Genomic DNA, 18,699 nt, shown 5'->3' on the forward strand with positions numbered 1-18,699 from the left:
AGGGATCAGCATGGGTTTCGAAAAAGACGACGTGTGAAACTCAGCTCGCGCTATTCGTCCACCAGACTCAGAGGGCCATAGACACGGGTTCCCAGGTGGATGTCGTGTTTCTTGACTTCCGCAAGGCGTTTGACACAGTTCCCCACAGTCGTTTAATGAACATAGTAAGAGCATATGGACTATCAGACCAATTGTTTGATTGGGTTGAAGAGTTCCTAGATAACAGAACGCAGCATGTCATTCTCAATGGAGAGAAGTCTTCCGAAGTAAGAGTGATTTCAGGTGTGCCGCATGGGAGTGTCGTAGGATCGTTGCTATTCACAATATACATAAATGACCTTGTGGATGACATCGGAAGTTCACTGAGGCTTTTTGCGGATGATGCTGTGGTATATCGAGAGGTCGTAACAATGCAAAATTGTACTGAAATGCCGGAGGATCTGCAGCGAAATGACGCATGGCGCAGGGAATGGCAATTGAGTCTCAATGTAGACAAGTGTAATGAGCTGCGAATACATAGAAAGAAAGATCCGTTATCATTTAGCTACAATATAGCAGGTCAGCAACTGGAAGCATTAATTCCATAAATTATCTGGGAGTACGCATTAGGAGTGATTTAAAACGGAATGATCATATAAAGTTGATCGTCGGTAAAGCAGATGCCAGACTTGAGATTCATTGGAAGAATCCTAAGGAAATGCAATCCGAAAACAAAGGAAGTAGGTTACAGTACGCTTGTTCGCCCACTGCTTGAATACTGTTCAGCAGTGTGGGATCCGTACCAGATAGGGTTGATAGAAGAGATAGAGAAGATCCAACGGAGAGCAGCGCGATTCGTTACAGGGTCATTTAGTAATCGCGAAAGCGTTACGGAGATGATAGATAAACTCCAGTGGAAGACTCTGCAGGAGAGACGCTCAGTAGCTCGGTACGGTCTTTTGTTGAAGTTTCGAGAACATACCTTCACCGAGGAGTCAAGCAGTATATTGCTCCCTCCTACGTATGTCTCGCGAAGAGACCAGGAGGATAAAATCAGAGAGATTAGAGCCCACATAGAGGCATACCGACAATCCTTCTTTCCACGAACTATACGAGACTGGAATAGAAGGGAGAACCGATAGAGGTAGTCAAGGTACCCTCCGCCACACACCGTCAGGTGGATTGCGGATATGTCTGTAGATGTAGATGTAGAAAGCACATTTGTGCAAGGCTACTGGCCATGACATTCAGAGTTAAGAAGGAAACTGTACTGGTCTTATGTAAAAGAATTTAACATTTATCGTGTAGTGGTTCCGTTTGATACTTTATTTTGAACGTGAAAGTAGTCGAGCTTTGATTATTTAAAATTTAAAATAATGTAGAATAAGCTGTAGCCAATCAGATGGACGGTTTCTGGAAATGGAACTGCACTAGTCAGTTGAGCGAGGATGTTCGGCGCGCGGGAAGAGCGACCGGGGACGGGCAGAGGGACAGTGCTGGTGGAGAAGCGAAAGCGGACAGTCGGTTTTTAGGTAGCTAGGAAGTGAAACGACTTAAAAAATTTTGCGTTGTGTGGTATCGCAGGACTTTGTCTTTGAGCGGTGTGCAGACGCGCCCCAAGTGCGAACTCTAACTTTTCGCGTAGTTAACGAGATGGAGTATTGGACTTGTAATTCTCGATGAGATTGTGAATGATCGAACTGTGTCGAGTGTAATAGTAATGCTAAATACGATCACTTTCGCTATTATTTTGCTTTGTGAATAAACGTTATTCTAACCAAATCGCAACTGTGTGGCCTACATAATTTATGGGTCGTTAATTTAGCTCCTAATATTGTTACTACTGTTGTTGTATGCTATATTAACGTTGTATGTTTCGCAAAATTTAGAAAACTTGCCATCAGCCAGACTATTTAACCGAAGGGTCACAAGTGTCAAATTTAGGGCGTGTAATGCAACACGTGCGGTTCAACCTCTAGACGAGTTTGAGCCAAGACATTTCGACGAAGAGGAACCACGTGTGAGCCGGAACATCTGAGGGTTGTTAGCTCGCAATTGGGGTCTCGTCTGGGATAGGAACTTGGAAAGTATTAGTTGTGGGATAAGAACCTTCAAAGTGTTAGAACAGGACTGGATTTTGGAAAGCATTAGTTGCGGAATATGAACTCCGGAAAGTTTAGAATAGGATTTGAATTCTGCAAAGTGTTTCCAAAAGTATCATATGAACTTCGATAGGTAGGACCCCTCGCAAAAGTTAAATGTGAGATCTGTTCAGGATTGAATACTAGGTTTCTTTAATAGTTGTGAAATTACAATTGTAATTATCACAGTTAACGAGATTCTGTGATCTAGGTCCCAAGTCTGTGGCAGTTTCGGCAGCTTGCCTGGGGGCTATGAGCTACGAATTTTGCAACAGTTGTCTGCACCGAGTTTCAGCAGTGGTTAGGAGTGATAAAAAAAAGGAACGTGGAAGGAGAGGCGACATCGAGAGCACGTGGTTCCGGCCAGTAGCGGCATCTTCAGCGGCAATTAATCGCGCAGCGGCGGTTGCAGCACCACAGAAGGGGCTACGAGATTTTCAGTGTCGGCTTCAACTGTAACATCGGCAGCAATACCATGGCAGAAGGATCCAGCACGACAAAGCGAAGTACCTGCGCTGATAGCAAGATTATGTATGATTTTGTAGTTCAATCACCAATAATAGACGTCGCTAACATTAAGCAGTTGGGCAGTTTGTGTGGGTCCGAAAATACTAGCGGGCCGCTAAGCCCAAAGTCGGAGCGGGAGAGCGTGATCGGCGGTGCATTAGTAGGGCAAATAGTCAGAAATCAGGCAAGGAAGATGAATCTGGGGGAGACATGATGTCGCAATTAATGCAGATGATAAGAGGATTGGGATCCAAAATTGATTCTGTTAAAACCGATATGGGTGACGTCTATTTAAAAATTGGTTCGGTTCAATCCGAAGTAGCTTCGATTGTGAAAGACGAAGTAGGTAAAATTGCTAGTAAAAGCGAGGAACTGATAGTCGGAAAATTAAAAGCCATTCGAGATGAAATAGGCAAGATTTCTGATGAAGTTGGGATACTTGATTCTAAGGTAGATCAAGCAGAGAAGAATTGAAGGGATAAGGTAGAGAATTGGCAGGTAGATCTGGGAGGCAACGTAATAAATTGTATGAGTAGGCAAGATGCTCTAATGGTTGAGACGACAGAGGCTACTAGCAACTTATCCGTTCGAATAGGTAAGGGGGAGAAAGAAATAGATAAAATAAAGGAACAAGTAGAATCTGGCGTTAAAATTGAAAATGGTGAAGTTAAAAAGCAAACCAATGAAATTAAAAGCGAACTGAATTCCTTAGCTGTACATCAAACATCTACAGTGATCAGTTTTCCATGGATGAACTCGGGAACGGTCAAATGTTTTGGAGACGACGGGAAATGTCACCCAGTATATTTTCTAGCAGCATGGAGGGATGGTTTTATAAGGGGAATGTCCTACGAGGCGAAGATAAAATTCGTGAAAGGACATGTGGAAGGTGAGCCGCAATCTTGGGCAAATGTACGCAGTGATACGTTGACTACCTACGAAATATTTGAGAGCAGTTTCCTCGACAAGTTCTGCAGTGAAGCGAAACAAATGCGACTCCAAAATGAGTTTCTCGACGGGTCAACATTTAAATACGGGAATGGGTTGATGCGAGGATTTTATAAACGTTAACTTGTGAGATTAATGCATGTGAAACGTCAACTGGGCGTGCTTACTGAAATCACGACTTAGAAAAGCGGTTACCTGAAAATTTGCAGTGGGATCTAGTGCACAGTCCTAGCAACTCATTAAATGAATTTTTTGACTTTGTACAAAAATTAGAACGGGCGTTGAAATTTAAACCGCAAAGTTAGCAGACAAATAATTTTCAGAGTGGAAATCATAACTACAATCCGAGTAACTACTATGAAAGACATCCGGGAAGTTATCAATAGAATGCACACAGCAGTTTTTATAAGGGAAACGGTAACAGGAAAACCTCAAAGGATAAACGTTCAAATGGTTCAAATGGCTCTGAGCACTATGGGACTCAACTGCTGTGGTTATCAGTCCCCTAGAACTTAGAACTACTTAAACCTAACTAACCTAAGGACATCACACACATCCATGCCCGAGGCAGGATTCGAACCTGCGACCGTAGCAGTCGCACGGTTCCAGACTGCGCGCCTAGAACCGCGAGACCACCGCGGCCGGCAAGGATAAACGTCAAAGGGGTAATTGGAACGGATACTTTCGTGACAGGGACTGACACCAAGAACGTAGACTTAAAGGACCGGCACCTGGCGAAATGAACGAAAGTAATGGGAGATCGGGAAACTAAGTTTCGACGCATCTCAGATACAGAGATGGGAAAATAAACCGCCGATGAATAGGATGCAAGTAAATGGAAATGTGACAGGTGTCAGTAAGTCGCCAGAAAGGAGTCAGAATTTTGAAATGAAATTAGTAAGAGATGAGAATCAAATACACTATTGGCCATTAAAATTACCACACCAAGAAGAAATGCAGATGATAAACGGGTATTCCTTGGACAAATATATTATACTAGAACTGACATGTGACTACATTTTCACACAATTTGAGTGCATAGATCCTGAGAAATCAGTACCTAGAACAACCACCTCTGGACGTAATAACTGTGGTATCGATAGCTACGATGCCACAACGTAGGTCCGCTCTGCTAGGTTGACACTACGAGAGACACCGACGACAGCATCCTCTAGCAGGCGCTGTCGAGGTCTACGAGTTCCGCGACTGCTTCAGCCCATTTGATCAGATGCAGACAGCCAGGACACTTCGCTTCGCACCTCCTTGCAAGTTATGTAATAGGTTGGCATATGTTATCTGCTAGTAAAGGTGCCTTAACTGTATCTGCAGTACCGAGGGATTAGTACCTTTTCCTGTTCCTGTTCCTTACCCACGCGCCGCCTCCCTGGCGGGATACAAAAATAACTGCCTTGATACGCATGTACATTGAGTCGAACAAAGCTTGGATGGCGTGTACAGGTACAGCTGTATGCAGCTTCAACACGATACCACAATTCATCAAGAGTAGTGACTGGAGTATTGTGACGAGCCAGTTGCTTGGCAACCATTGACCAGACGTTTTCAATTGGTGAGAGATCTGGAGAATGCGCTGGCCGGGGCCCGTACAGGACCTGCAACATGCGGTCGTGCATTATCCTGCTCAAATGTAGGGTTTCGCAGGGATCGAATGAAGGGTAGAGCCACGTGTTGTAACACATCTGAAATGTAACGTCCACTGTTCAAAGTGCAGTCAGTGAGAACAAGAGGTGACCGAGACGTGTAACCAATGGCACCCCATACCATCACGCCGGGTGATACGCCAGTATGGCGATGACGAACTGTTCATGCCGATGGTTGTTGTCTTGCAAACGTCCCCATCTGTTGACTCAGGGATCGAGACGTGGCTGCACGATCCGTTACAGCCATGCGGATAAGATGCCTGTCATCTCGACTGCTAGTTATACGAGGCCGTTGGGATCCAGCACGGCGTTCCGTATTACCCTCCTGAACCCACCGATTACTTATTCTGTTAAAAGTCATTGGATTTCGACCCACGCGAGCAGCAATGTCGCGATACGATAAACCGCAATCGCGATAGGCTACAATCCGACCTTTATCAAAGTCGGAAGCGTGATGGTACGCATTTCTCCTCCTTACACGAGGCATCACAAAAACATTTCACCAGGCAAAGCCGGTGAACTGCTGTTTGTGTATTAGAAATCGGTTGGAAACTTTCCTCATGTCAGCACGTTGTAGGTGTCGCCACCGGCGCCAACTTTGTGTGAATGCTCTGAAAAGCTAATGATTTGAATATCACAGCATCTTCTTCCTGTCGGTTAAATTTTACGTCTGCAGCACGTCGTCTTCGTGGTGTAGCAATTTTAATGGCCAGTAGTGTGGTTAAATTTTCTAGTAAGTTTGTATGTAACTGGCGTAATCCTGAGTTACAGAAAGATAACGATAGCCGGCCGGAGCGGCCGAGCGGTTCTAGGCGCTTCAGTCTGGAACCGCGCGACCGCTACGGTCGCAGGTTCGAATCCTGCCTCGGGCATGGATGTGTGTGATGTCCTTAGGTTGGTTAGGTTGAAGTAGTTCTACGTTCTAGGGGACTGATGGCCTCAGATGTTTAGTCCCATAGTGCTGAGAGCCATTTGAACCATTTGATAACGATAAAGGCAATGACAAAAATTTAGGACTAAATGATTTGTTTTATGAATATGAGATAAAAGAGTGTGAATGTTAATACAATAAAAGATTCTGTGTTCGAACAGGAGGCTGAGGTGGAGCTCAGTTTGGTGAAGTTAGACGATATAGATAATTCTAAAGAGGTGTTAACCAGCCGTAACGATTATAGTGATGAAGGTTATGATGTTCCAGGTGATACTGTGACGGCGAAAGTTGTGAATGAGGATTAATAAGGGCGGCGTAGCATTAGGCCCCTTACACCCGTACGGTTCCCGGCAGCGCTGCTGAGCCGCGAGGCGGCAGCGGTCACCATTCCATAGTGCAAGTACAGGGTGTTTCAAAAATGACCGGTATATTTGAAACGGCAATAAAAACTAAACGAGCAGAGATAGAAATACACCGTTTGTTGCAATATGCTTGGGACAACAGTACATTTTCAGGCGGACAAACTTTCGAAATTACAGTAGTTACAATTTTCAACAACAGATGGCGCTGCAAGTGATGTGAAAGATATAGAAGACAACGCAGTCTGTGGGTGCGCCTTTCTGTACGTCGTCTTTCTGCTGTAAGCGTGTGCTGTTCACAACGTGCAAGTGTGATGTGGAGAACATGGTTTATTCCTTAGAACAGAGGATTTTTCTGGTGTTGGAATTCCACCGCCTAGAACACAGTGTTGTTGCAACAAGACGAAGTTTTCAACGGAGGTTTAATGTAACCAAAGGACCGAAAAGCGATACAATAAAGGATCTGTTTGCAAAATTTCAACGGACTGGGAACGTGACGGATGAACGTGCTGGATAGGTAGGGCGACCGCGTAAGTCAACCACAGAGGGCAACGCGAAAGACCAGGTGTACCGCCAGAATCCAGAAACAATTGAACAGCTGAAGCAGTACATCTCATCTGCATGTGAAGCCATTCCGCCAGACACGTTGTCAAAGGTTTCGGGTAATTTCATTCAGAGACTACGCCATATTATTGCTACGCATGGTGGATATGTGGAAAATATCGTACTATAGAGTTTCCCAGACCGCAGCGCCATCTGTTGTTGACAATTGTAACTACTGTAATTTCGAAAGTTTGTCTGCCTGAAAATGTACTGTTATCCCAAGCATATTGCAACAAACGGTGTATTTCTATCGCTGCTCGTTTAGTTTGTATTGCCGTTTCAAATATACCGGTCATTTTTGAAACACCCTGTAGATGAGGCATTTACACTAGTGGCGATTCGTACGCCAGCGGCAGGGGCAACAGCGCGACCATCTGTGCACGAGCGGCTGCCCGCTGCTGGCAGCGACGTTTTCACACCTGTTACCTTTCACACATGGCGTTTCATTAGCATATCAGCCGTTCTCACAGCAGCATGAGTTTTGATACTGAGCGATTCATTTGTGAGGTAGAAATGCGTCTTGCTATTTGGGACTCAAGATGTAGGGAATACGGCAATAGGATTGTGAAACGCAGAACATGGGAAGAATTGTGTGACCTGTTTATTCCAGGATTTGCAAACGAAACAACCGATTCGAAAAACCAAGAAGGTATGTATTTAGAATACAGTTGCAAAAGAGGTGGAAAAATGTAAGAGATTCTTGCACTCGAGAGCCGGCCGCGATGGCCGAGCGGTTCTAGGCGCTCAGTCCGGAACCGCGCGACTGCTACGGTCGCAGGCTCGAATCCTGCCTCGGGCATGGATGTGTGTGATGTCCTTAGGTTAGTTAGGTTTAAGTAGTTCTAAGATCTAGGGGACTGATGACCAGAGATGTTAAGTCACATAGTGCTCAGAGCCATTTTGAACGTACACTCGAGAGCTGCAAAAACAGAAAAAAGTGAAGAGTGGTTCAGCGGCAGATGCCAGAAAGCAGTCCATTTCCTTCAAGCAACTTTCGTTCCTAGCGCCTGTGTGTGAAACTAAACCTCCTGCTGAGAAAAACACGGACAATATGACAAATGAAGAGAGTCAAGCACTTATCAAGAACCATCTCCTAATGTCTCAGGCTCTAGCGTTCAAAAAAGAGAATTTCAGAAGAGCAGAAATTGTTTAGGATGCTTGCTGAAAGTGTTTAAAAAAATCAAAATTGATGAAGGAAGACCCTGACAGATTATTTCTCTTGTCTTTGCTGCCTCATTTCAAGGCTATATCTGAAGAAATGCGATTTAATGTGAAATTCGAACTTATGAGTGCGCTGCAAAAATACATTACAAACGATACTGCTCATGGAAGTGTGGCTGTATCACAGGGAAATGTAAGTGGAACGCACTTTGTGGAACATGGCTCATCTGCTTCCGTTGCCACTTACAAGGAACAGCTGGCTCAGTCAGCACAAAGGGCGTCGTTGGAATCACCGTCACAGTTTTCTGATACATCAGTGTACGAAGATTTGTTTTAGGATGTCTACACATATTTTAAGTTTCTTATGTAATACAAATTGCTAAATTAAAATAATTTTACAATACTATTTGTACTTACCTTGATGCGATGGCCAACCTTTTCTCTGCAGAAATACTGTTTCTCGTGCAAATGTTCTGGCGTGAAATATGTGTTTTCAGCAAATGCAGTAGTTCCTCAAAGGTCGGTACAGACGTCTGAGTCCATATTATCGACTGAGCGGGATGTACACGGCATGAGCAGCGCCCATTACGCGCAGCAGCAGCGCTGCTAAGCAGAGAAACAAAAATAAAAGACCGCGGTGACCGACGCACGCTGCTCAGAAGCGCTGCTGAAAATCGACTGTGTGTAAGAGGCCTTAGTCTCGTCAGCTATTGATGAATTTGTGTGCTTATCAGCGGATATTGGTGAATTATTTTTGAAGGAATGAAGTAATGATGTTTCATGTGCTGAAGCTACGAACGTTGGAGCAGCTGGTATTGATACTTCAGAGGAATAAATCTGTGCGTATCTTTCTACTAATGGAGGTGAACCCAAAATTCTGGATGAATCTGTGGATTTTGAATGTTTGTTTGAGAATGAATGTGAACCTGAAATTAATGTGATGCAGGAAAATGTATTATGCTTAGATTTAAATCAAACCTCAGTGGAATTTAAGGGTACTGTTAATTCTGAAATTGCACGATACTGTAGCTATAATTTATGTGATGTTACGGCAGAGGATGGTGAAACTATGAACGGTTGTTATATTGGTGATTTGTCAATGGAGGTAAATGAGGTTTTATGTAGCGAGTTGTATGATGTACCAAAGGCTGTTGAAAGTGCTGTTTGTGACAGCGTTTGTAATGACGTGGAAGTAAAAGGTAATGCTTTATTTCATGATAATGCTGTTGCAGCTACTATTGTCGATAATTTGAATGGAGAATACAGTGAGTTTGAGTCTAATACTGAAAGTCATATTTGGACAGAATGGGGGAATGTGATTTTACTGTAACTTATTGGCGATGGTACGGTAGAACATTACTATCGTTCTTGCCTCATTTGTGGACTCGAGAGAAGTTTGAGATAGCGAGAGGTTGTAATAGTACTTGAATTACGTAACCATTACGACACCTCACCTCAACCTCTCGATACCAGCAATATTCTACTGTTTTTCTGTAAAATAGTTAACATATTTTTGTGACAACATTCAGATTTGAATTCATTAATGTATAGGTACTTCGATACATCGATATGTATGTATTGCAATGATATTATTCTTATGTGTATTCTTTGTTTTGTCACTATGATCTTTGACGTACTTGTAACTCTGATTTTTGGGCGCGTAAGCCGTTAGTAGAGAGTCAAGCTTCGGTCGTCATGTTAAAAAGACGCAAGTTGTAGTAAGTTTATGGAATGTGAACTTTAACAGTGAGGAAGATATTTTCAAGTATGTTTTATATTGTGAAGTGATATTTTGGAACGAGTTACGTGATATTGCAACAAAAGTAATAAAAAAGAAGTGTAACTTAAATTCGGAGTGCTGATTACTTTTTTACATCACCATTGTCCTAACTTGCAAAAGTTTAATCTTCAAGAATGGTTTATGAAACGTATCTATAAAACTTTTGAATATTGCAGAATAACACCTAGGCCTCTTTGCATCCGAGCTTAGATTTTCGACGATTGAGCCATGAGTTCACAACGAGACCAGCGTGGGAAACACGAAAAGATGAGTGCCTAGTTATTCCATTATTTCAAGAAATTACTTTATTAACTGTGCTCGAATAACACCTGCCAAGTAATATAACTTTGTTGTTGCCCGAAAATGCAATATTTAGCAGCGTGAGCAACACTACAATCTTAATTAGTTTTTGACCTTTGTTGTGGTAGAGTTGTTAGAAGGTGAACCCAAAATTCTGGATGGATCTGTAGATCTTGAATGTTTGTTTGAGAATGATTGTGAACCAGAAATTAATGTGGTGCAGGAATGTGTAGGAGAGGAAAATGTATTATGCTCAGATATAAATCAAAACACAGTGGAATTTAAGGATACTGTTAATTCTGAAATTGCAAGATATTGTAGCTATAATTTATGTGATGTAACGGCAGAGGATGGTGTAACTATGAACGGTTCTTATATTGGTGATTTGTCGATGGAGGTAAATGAGGTTTTATGTAGCGAGTTCTATGATGTACCAAAGGCTGTTGAAAGTGCTGTTTGTGACAGCGTTTATAATGACGTGAAAGTAAAAAGTAATGCTTTATTTCATGATAATGATGTTGCAGCTACTATTGTCGATAATTTGAATGGATAATACAGTGAGTTTAATTCTAATACTGAAAGTGATATTTGGACAGAATGGTATCTTAAGGAGGAATGTGATTTTACTGTAACTGATTGGCGATGGTACGGTAGAACTTTACTATCGTTCTTGCCTCATTTGTGGACTCGAGAGAAGCTTGAGATAGCGAGAGGTCTAGAAGGGAGAAAAAATGATGTTGGCAGCGGAAAGGAAGAAAAAAGCATGATGGGTGGTACAAACCGATTGAATACAAAATAGGAGACAAAGTCCCAGTACGTATGAAAGAAAAGTCCAGCAAAGTAGATGGAGAAATGAAAAAGCTGTTTGAGCCGTACTATGGGCCATTTGTAGTGGCAGAATGTCCACACCCTAATGACAACTGACTCAAATACACTGTTTCAGGAAAACTTCTAGGATTAAGAAATGTGACACAATTGAGACTGTACCACAAGAAGGGGAAAATAGGTTAAGAAATAAGTTTATCTGTGTTTAGATCATAAGATTATTTACAGGGGTGATTTGCAATGTTTTATTTCAGGATTTATTGTAGCTTGTTTGTTGTTTCATCGCATAAGGATTTTTTTTGGCACAAGGTCTGTGCAATTATAAAGAGATAGTTTAGCTGCACATTTTGGCGCGAGGAGGTTGGAGGACTTGATTATTCGCTGAACAGTATCAAGTCAAAAATCAGTACACAGTATGCCTATAAACTAGGTTTTCGGGGGTATATAAGGGATTTATGTATGTGTATGATTGTGTTAGACTTACGTTTTTGGATGGTAATTATATGTTATGGTCACGCGTTTGGGTGCAGAGGTCGGAGAAATTTGGAAAATGAAAATTAATGCTGCTTACCTGGGAAGAGAGATGTGTGTTTATCTGCTTGTCTGAAAATATTTTGGGGAAATAATGTATTGTTTTATGGAGTACCGATTTGTGTACGCAGCTTCACTGCACGGAATTAAACAAGGGGTGAGATTTGTTCATATTTGTTGTTAGTTTTGAGCCCAAGGGAGTAATTTAAATTAAAAGAAAATATTAATTTGCAGATTAAATCGACTGGGAATGTCACGAGGTTCATCTCTTTATTGAGAATTGAATAACGTGTCAGAATCATTTAAGAATTTACGAGCATGTTCCAAACGCCGTAAATCAATTGTTTACTGTGTAGTTCAGACCTGTTTGTATCGATTCCACAGGGGGAAGTGTTCAGGGCAGATCCTGGGTGGTTTCAGAAAGTGTTTGTTTTCTGGTATCAACACCCTGTAACACTGCGCTAGTGCACACGATACTCCTTAAAGCCTGTACTATTGTAAGTTGACGGGCTTCACCTTAAGAGAAAGGATTTTTGTATAGACATTGACCGCGTGTACCTGAATGGAGGCAAATCAGACTTACACCCACTCAGTAATAACAATGATACGTCAAGTAAGTCCGAAATGCAACTACACGTCAGGACGGACAAGAAACTACACAGAAGATGTTACCAATTTGTTAATAATACGGTCGCCAGCCTAATTAGGCATTAACTGAGTTTCTTCCCTGTACAAGTTGATGTACGTTCGAGCATAACAACACGTAGTGACACTGCATAATATGGTAAATTTTAGAACCAGAAAACCTACTGAACTGATAATTTCACTTTCTGTACCAATATGGATAATCCATAAATACACAACATTACACTATAATGTTTACTACGAAACTTCGTACTGTCTATTGATCTGATTAAAATCGGGCAGAGGTTACCCTAGAAATAGCACTTTCGAAACACACACACAATGTCAGTTTTGATAAATGTAAAACACTGATAAATTTTGGTTTTTGTATTGGCTTTAACTTTGCTGGTCTAATCAGTTTAGAACACTTCAGAACTCAAATAAACAAAAAAAAAGGGGGGGGGCCTGACTCTGTTATGATCACTGTATTGAAACTATTAACTATTGAAAGCATTAAGCACTCAAGATTTCCAATATATGAATTACTACTCTTTTTTAGCTTATTTCCTGCTCAATTAATTACCATTATATCTGCCTCAAAATAATTAAACTTCATTACTAAACCAATTTCAAAATTATCTTCCCACTTTGTCAGACCTTTGTTATTTACCTATAGATTCATTAACAAAACAGTTCTTTAAACATCATTCTAACATAGCTAGGTCTGCAAGTAATTATTATTAACATAAACTTTAAATCTTCATCGCGGGACACTCGGATTGCACAACATGTGGAAAGGATCCTGTCTAGGTTAGTTGTGAGGATAATTAAATGATAGGACAGTTGTGGTAAAATTTAAGTTGTTATTGAACAGTATGGAACAAAAGTAACACTGGTCCACACGAATACAGTACTAAAAGTTTCAACCTGTTTGTATCGATGGAGTGGTTGGCAGGCAGCGAGATGGCGAGGCACAGGGCACACATACAATCACAGCAATGGCTCTTGATGTATCGGCACTTTGCTTCTTCTTAGCGTCGCAATTCTTTCCCATTTAGTGCCTATGGAATTTTGCCATGCTGTATAGGCGTCGGGACGACACATCCGAGGCTCAATGAAACTACGTCTTCCAGGAGAGCCTCCTCGATCCAGAACGTGTGGCTCAGACCAATGCCCAACTCCGACTACTACTGCTGAGCCCGTTATGCCGTGCAGTGCCCGTGTGCATTTTCCCGCGCTCGCCTGCCATCCACCTTTTACCGCTCCCCTACAGACAGGGTATTCACCCGAGGTTTTGCATTCTACATATCCTAATACATTGCCTATGTATGGACCAGACGCACAATTACAATTTTAACATCTTACAATAGTTTCAACGTTTCTTGTATTTCAATTCTGTTATAATATTGTTTGACATTTGACATAAACATTAATATTCACATCGAAATTTGTTTACAGTTTTCTTAACACAATGACATGAAAAGAAAAGAAATGAAATCAGAATATCGATTACACCAATTTATTGAAAATCAGAAGAAAAAAATTATATGTACAATAGTACAGCGTTGTTGTTACACATGCCCCTGTTTCCAGTAAATTTCATTAAGTGCAAATTTGATGGGAACACTAAATTTGATATTTATACAGTGGTTCTGAATCTTTGTGTGAATGTCCCATCACAAATTTTATACCACAAACTTCCTTTCACTCACATTATTTAGGTCTATACTTTTTAACATATCAAGAACATTTACCTATCGTTTGCTTAAGTGCCTTTGGCACAGTCCAACCTCCTATCACAACATTATTTAAATAGCAATTTACTTATCATTATTAAATTTCTCAGAGAAATAAAAAATCAAAATCTGGAACACAAACATCTAGCTATAAAAGCAAATACAAATACCTATATACACTATAAGACAATTTGTTGCTGCTTTCATTGAATGGCAGTCCATTTCCTTACTTACTAATAAACACACAATAATATTCAGAAAATTTACTACACGTATTTGCTGCCTATTATTCAGATTTGGGCAGTCCATTTCGCACCCTTTTTTCACATCTCCTGCATCACACTTACAATTCTCCTTTAACTATTTATCTGCCCTCTTTGATTTTTGGCAGTCCTTTATATTATGACTCAATTACTGCCCACTTTGGTTTTCGGCAGTCCCATCTTTTATCTGGCTTACAGCATTTGCTGTTTCCTTCCAGCCCTTTTCTCCATACATCATTACATTTATAGTACATTTGGTAATCTGAAACTCACATAAGTACATTATCACACTGATATTGGTATACATATATTTACAAAGATTTGTTACATTTGGAACAAAATAGTTTCAGCATAGGATACAGCACATTTACTGCAAATTGCTCTCTGAGTGTACTTAGATCATTCACTCCTAGGAACATACAGTTTCAGGTCCACAACATTTATTACACCTAAAGGTCTTTTCGATTTTGGGTAGATCAGGTAGTAAGCATTATCGTGTGGGATGTTCTGTATTATATACGGTCCATTATAAATATATTTAAATTTGGAAATTTCATGGTTCAGTTCACTAGATTTTTCGTGGGTTTTTAAAAGAATATAATCCCCAATTTTAAATTTTGAAACTTTCAGGTTTTTATCATGTCTTTTAGATCTAGATTCTGCTTTTTGCTTTGACCTTTTTCTGACTAATTCTTTCTTTTGATTCAACCCCAAGCTTGTACAAGGCGGAAACTCCTATTTTTCCTCAATTAAACTTCTTCTTCTGCTGCCTAACAAAATTTCTTCCGGTGGGAGCCCAGTAGTTTCATGATGTAAGGTGTTCATGACCTGCTTAAAGTCCGATATAAATCTGCCCCAGACTCTAAATCATGCCTCTTCCTGTTTTTTCCACAACGCACCTTCGTCGACTGTGACATCGTCCCAAGATACGTTCCTGACCTGTGAATCATTTATATCTGGTGGCTTTCTCGGTTTCTGGAGTTCAAAGTCTTTGCTTACTTGAATTCTTTGCAAAATTAACACTGAGTCATCAGGTGGCTCTTTCTTTCTGTGTTCAGTCTCAACATCTGGGTTTTGTTTGAAAACTTCGTCATCAGTATGCAATTATCACAATTAACTTTATTCCCATTATTTTCACTAGTACCGAAATACTCGTCATCTGAACTATCGTCCGAATTTGACCATTCTGGATCGCTTTCAGGTTCTAACATAAAAGCTTTTCTGAGACAGGCACTAAGTTCTTCCTCTGCATTTTCATCAGGCTTTGATTTTAACTCAGTATCTTGTTTTGGCAAAACGGCCTCATTATCGGCTGTACTCACATCCACTGTTACTTCATATTTAGTGTAATCCTCGTGGACTTCAATTACTTTTAGGTAATTTCCCACCCCTTCCCCACGGTGCCTTTCGGTAGCAGCGTGTACTGTTGGCGGATCGTTAACATAAGTTACTTCCTCGTCAACGCTTAGGATTTCATCCTCCAATTCCTTCCTATCTTTAATCATTGTCCTATCGGCAGCACGCGTACCTTGCGCGGCGCTATTTACTCTCTCCTCTTCAAATTTGGGCCACGTCACCTTATCGACGTCCCGTCTATTTCCTTTTCCACTAATTAACCTCGTTGCTTCATACTCTTTCTTAAAATCCTCCCACTCACATTGCTTGAGGCCCTTGTAGAGATCATCGATCTGCACACGCCAATTATTTACTTCCGCTAATTCATTCTCGCCATTTACTTCATTGCTAACACTGCTAACTGCACCTCTCTGTGTATCCACAGTTTCATCTATTATTTCCTTCGCCACGGAATTACCACTCATAATGTATTCACCAGCTCTTACGGCAATGTTCGTACTTCATGCTGCCGCATTGCTAGCGGCTTCTCTCTGAACAGCTGTTCTGCTATGCTGGTCCGTTCACCTCTGATGCTCCACTCGCCTGTTAACATGTAGCACTCTGCGCAGCGAAGATGAGTCATCTGTGTGCGCACCTGACGCTTGTTTCGCAACGACACGTTGCGTTGTTCCACGCCTGTCTCTAACCTGTCTCATAATTTTACTGTCAGTCCGGTAACTTTTCTTAAATCGGGGCCGGTATGTACTGTCCGCTTCCGTTTGGCCCGCAACGTTCGCGGAAATCAGTTTCCCGCGTCGTTATTATTTTGCGCCGTGTACCCTCTACCGCGACGTGGATAACTCCCTCTTCCTCTGCCTCTTCCTCTTCCTCTCTGTATCACGTTGACGCGAAACCCATCGCCATCATTTCTCTCGTCATTATTACGATCATTCCTGTTACTAAAATTTTGATAATTGGCACGACTTTCGCGCCAATGGTCTTCGTCTTCGACCCTTTCGAGAAATGCTTGGAAGCTGGGATGATTGCTTCCCACGTATCTCTTTGAATCTTCTGGAAGCTTTTTATATAGCTCCCATATGATTTCTGAATCGGATCTTCTTCCTCTTAAATGCGTGAACTTCCGGTACCAATATTCGCAGAAATCTTTCAAAGAATTCCTGCCCCTGTTATCATGAAGTTTGGCCATGATAAACTCTCGCCACAAATGATCCTGTTTTTGTTCGGACCAATATTCTTCCGTAAACTTTTGTTCAAATTCTTCGAACGTCATTTGTTCGGTATTCAAGTTAATTCCCCAGCGCTTAGCGTCACCTGCTAAGGCGCTAATTACTACGTTTATCTTTTCCCGACCAGACAAGTGTTCAGGAAACATCCTCTCGCAATTTTTGATGAAATCCAACGGATGCCATCCGTTATGTTTCTTGGCGGGATCGAAGCGTTCCTCACCTTCCAACAGCTTCGTAAGTGGTGTGCCATTACAGACAACACCAGGCCTATCTTTGATTTTATTCTCGAGATCGAAAATTTTGCCTTAAATTTTCGATGTATTTTGTTCACACTTTTGTACACATCCGGTTACTTTTTCGTCTAAATCTCTTTCAGTGTGTGATACTGCCTTTTTCAACTGTGATATTCCATGTTGACATTCGTTTACGATCTCAGTTTTAAGACCGAAAACTTTTTCGTCTACTTTTGTTTCAACTAGAGGCTCTACTTTCTCTTGGATGCTGAGAATTTCAACATCAAACCTACTGTTAATGTTGTCAATTTCCCCCTGCATAGTATCCATATTTTTATTAACTGTCTCAATTTCAAACTTCATAGTATTTACCACGGAACTTAAATTACCCACTTTTTGTTCTACCTGTTCTATTTGTTTACTGATTTTAATTCCTTGTTCTTCGACCTGTGCTTTAAGCTGACCAATGTGTGTCTTAAGCTGATCATTCTGTGTTTGGAGCTGATGGCTCTATGTTTTAAGCTGCTCGTCAACGTGTGTTTTAAGCTGACTAACCTGACTACTAACTTGTTTTTGAAGCTGATCATTCTGCGTTTTGAGTTCATTAACATGTGTTTTAAGCTGATCATTCTGTCCTGCAATTTGTTTGGTCCATTGTTCAAATAAATCGTTCATGCTTAAAATTTTCACACTGCCTTGTTCTACGAAATCGGTGTGTTCCGATCCTACATTAAAATTTTCTTTCTTTATCTGTGGTGAATCAAAACATGTCAGTGGATTCGTTCACGTACCCACTATCATCTACAAAGTCATCCTCTACTTCTTGTTTTATCCCTTGCTGTGTTCGAGGCAATCTCGACATTTCAATCTGTTCGTTAACGTATTCGTGATATTGTATGTACGCCAATTGTCTTCCGCTAACGCCATCTGTTATCTGGCCGCGTACACTCCTGTCATTCCCAGCCGCATTTTCCATTACTCTCGGCACATCTACCGTGTCTACTTTCCTGTCCACACTGAACGCAAATTACACCACACTACCGTACTTGATGTTCACTGCTATTTACTTTACTGAATAATGTTGCAATTCGTGCCACTGAACACCCACTGTTCGGTATTCACATTAATTTGTGACCGACAACAACTGGATGTCCTGTCACCGGGAGCCACTTGCAACACTGCGCTAGTGCACACGATACTCCTTAAAGCCTGTACTATAGTAAGTTAACGGGCTTCACCTTAAGAGAAAGGATTTTTGTATAGACATTGACCGCGTGTACCTGAATGGAGGCAAATCAGACTTACACCCACTCAGTAATAACAATGATACGTCAAGTAAGTCCGAAATGCAACTACACGTCAGGACGGACAAGAAACAACACAGAAGATGTTACCAATTTGTTAATAATACGGTCGCCAGCCTAATTAGGCATTAACTGAGTTTCTTCCCTGTACAAGTTGATGTACGTTCGAGCATAACAACACGTAGTGACACTGCATAATATGGTAAATTTTAGAACCAGAAAATCTACTGAACT

The sequence above is a fragment of the Schistocerca nitens genome, chromosome 3 (assembly GCF_023898315.1).
Source record: "Schistocerca nitens isolate TAMUIC-IGC-003100 chromosome 3, iqSchNite1.1, whole genome shotgun sequence".
Lineage (NCBI taxonomy): Eukaryota > Metazoa > Arthropoda > Insecta > Orthoptera > Acrididae > Schistocerca > Schistocerca nitens.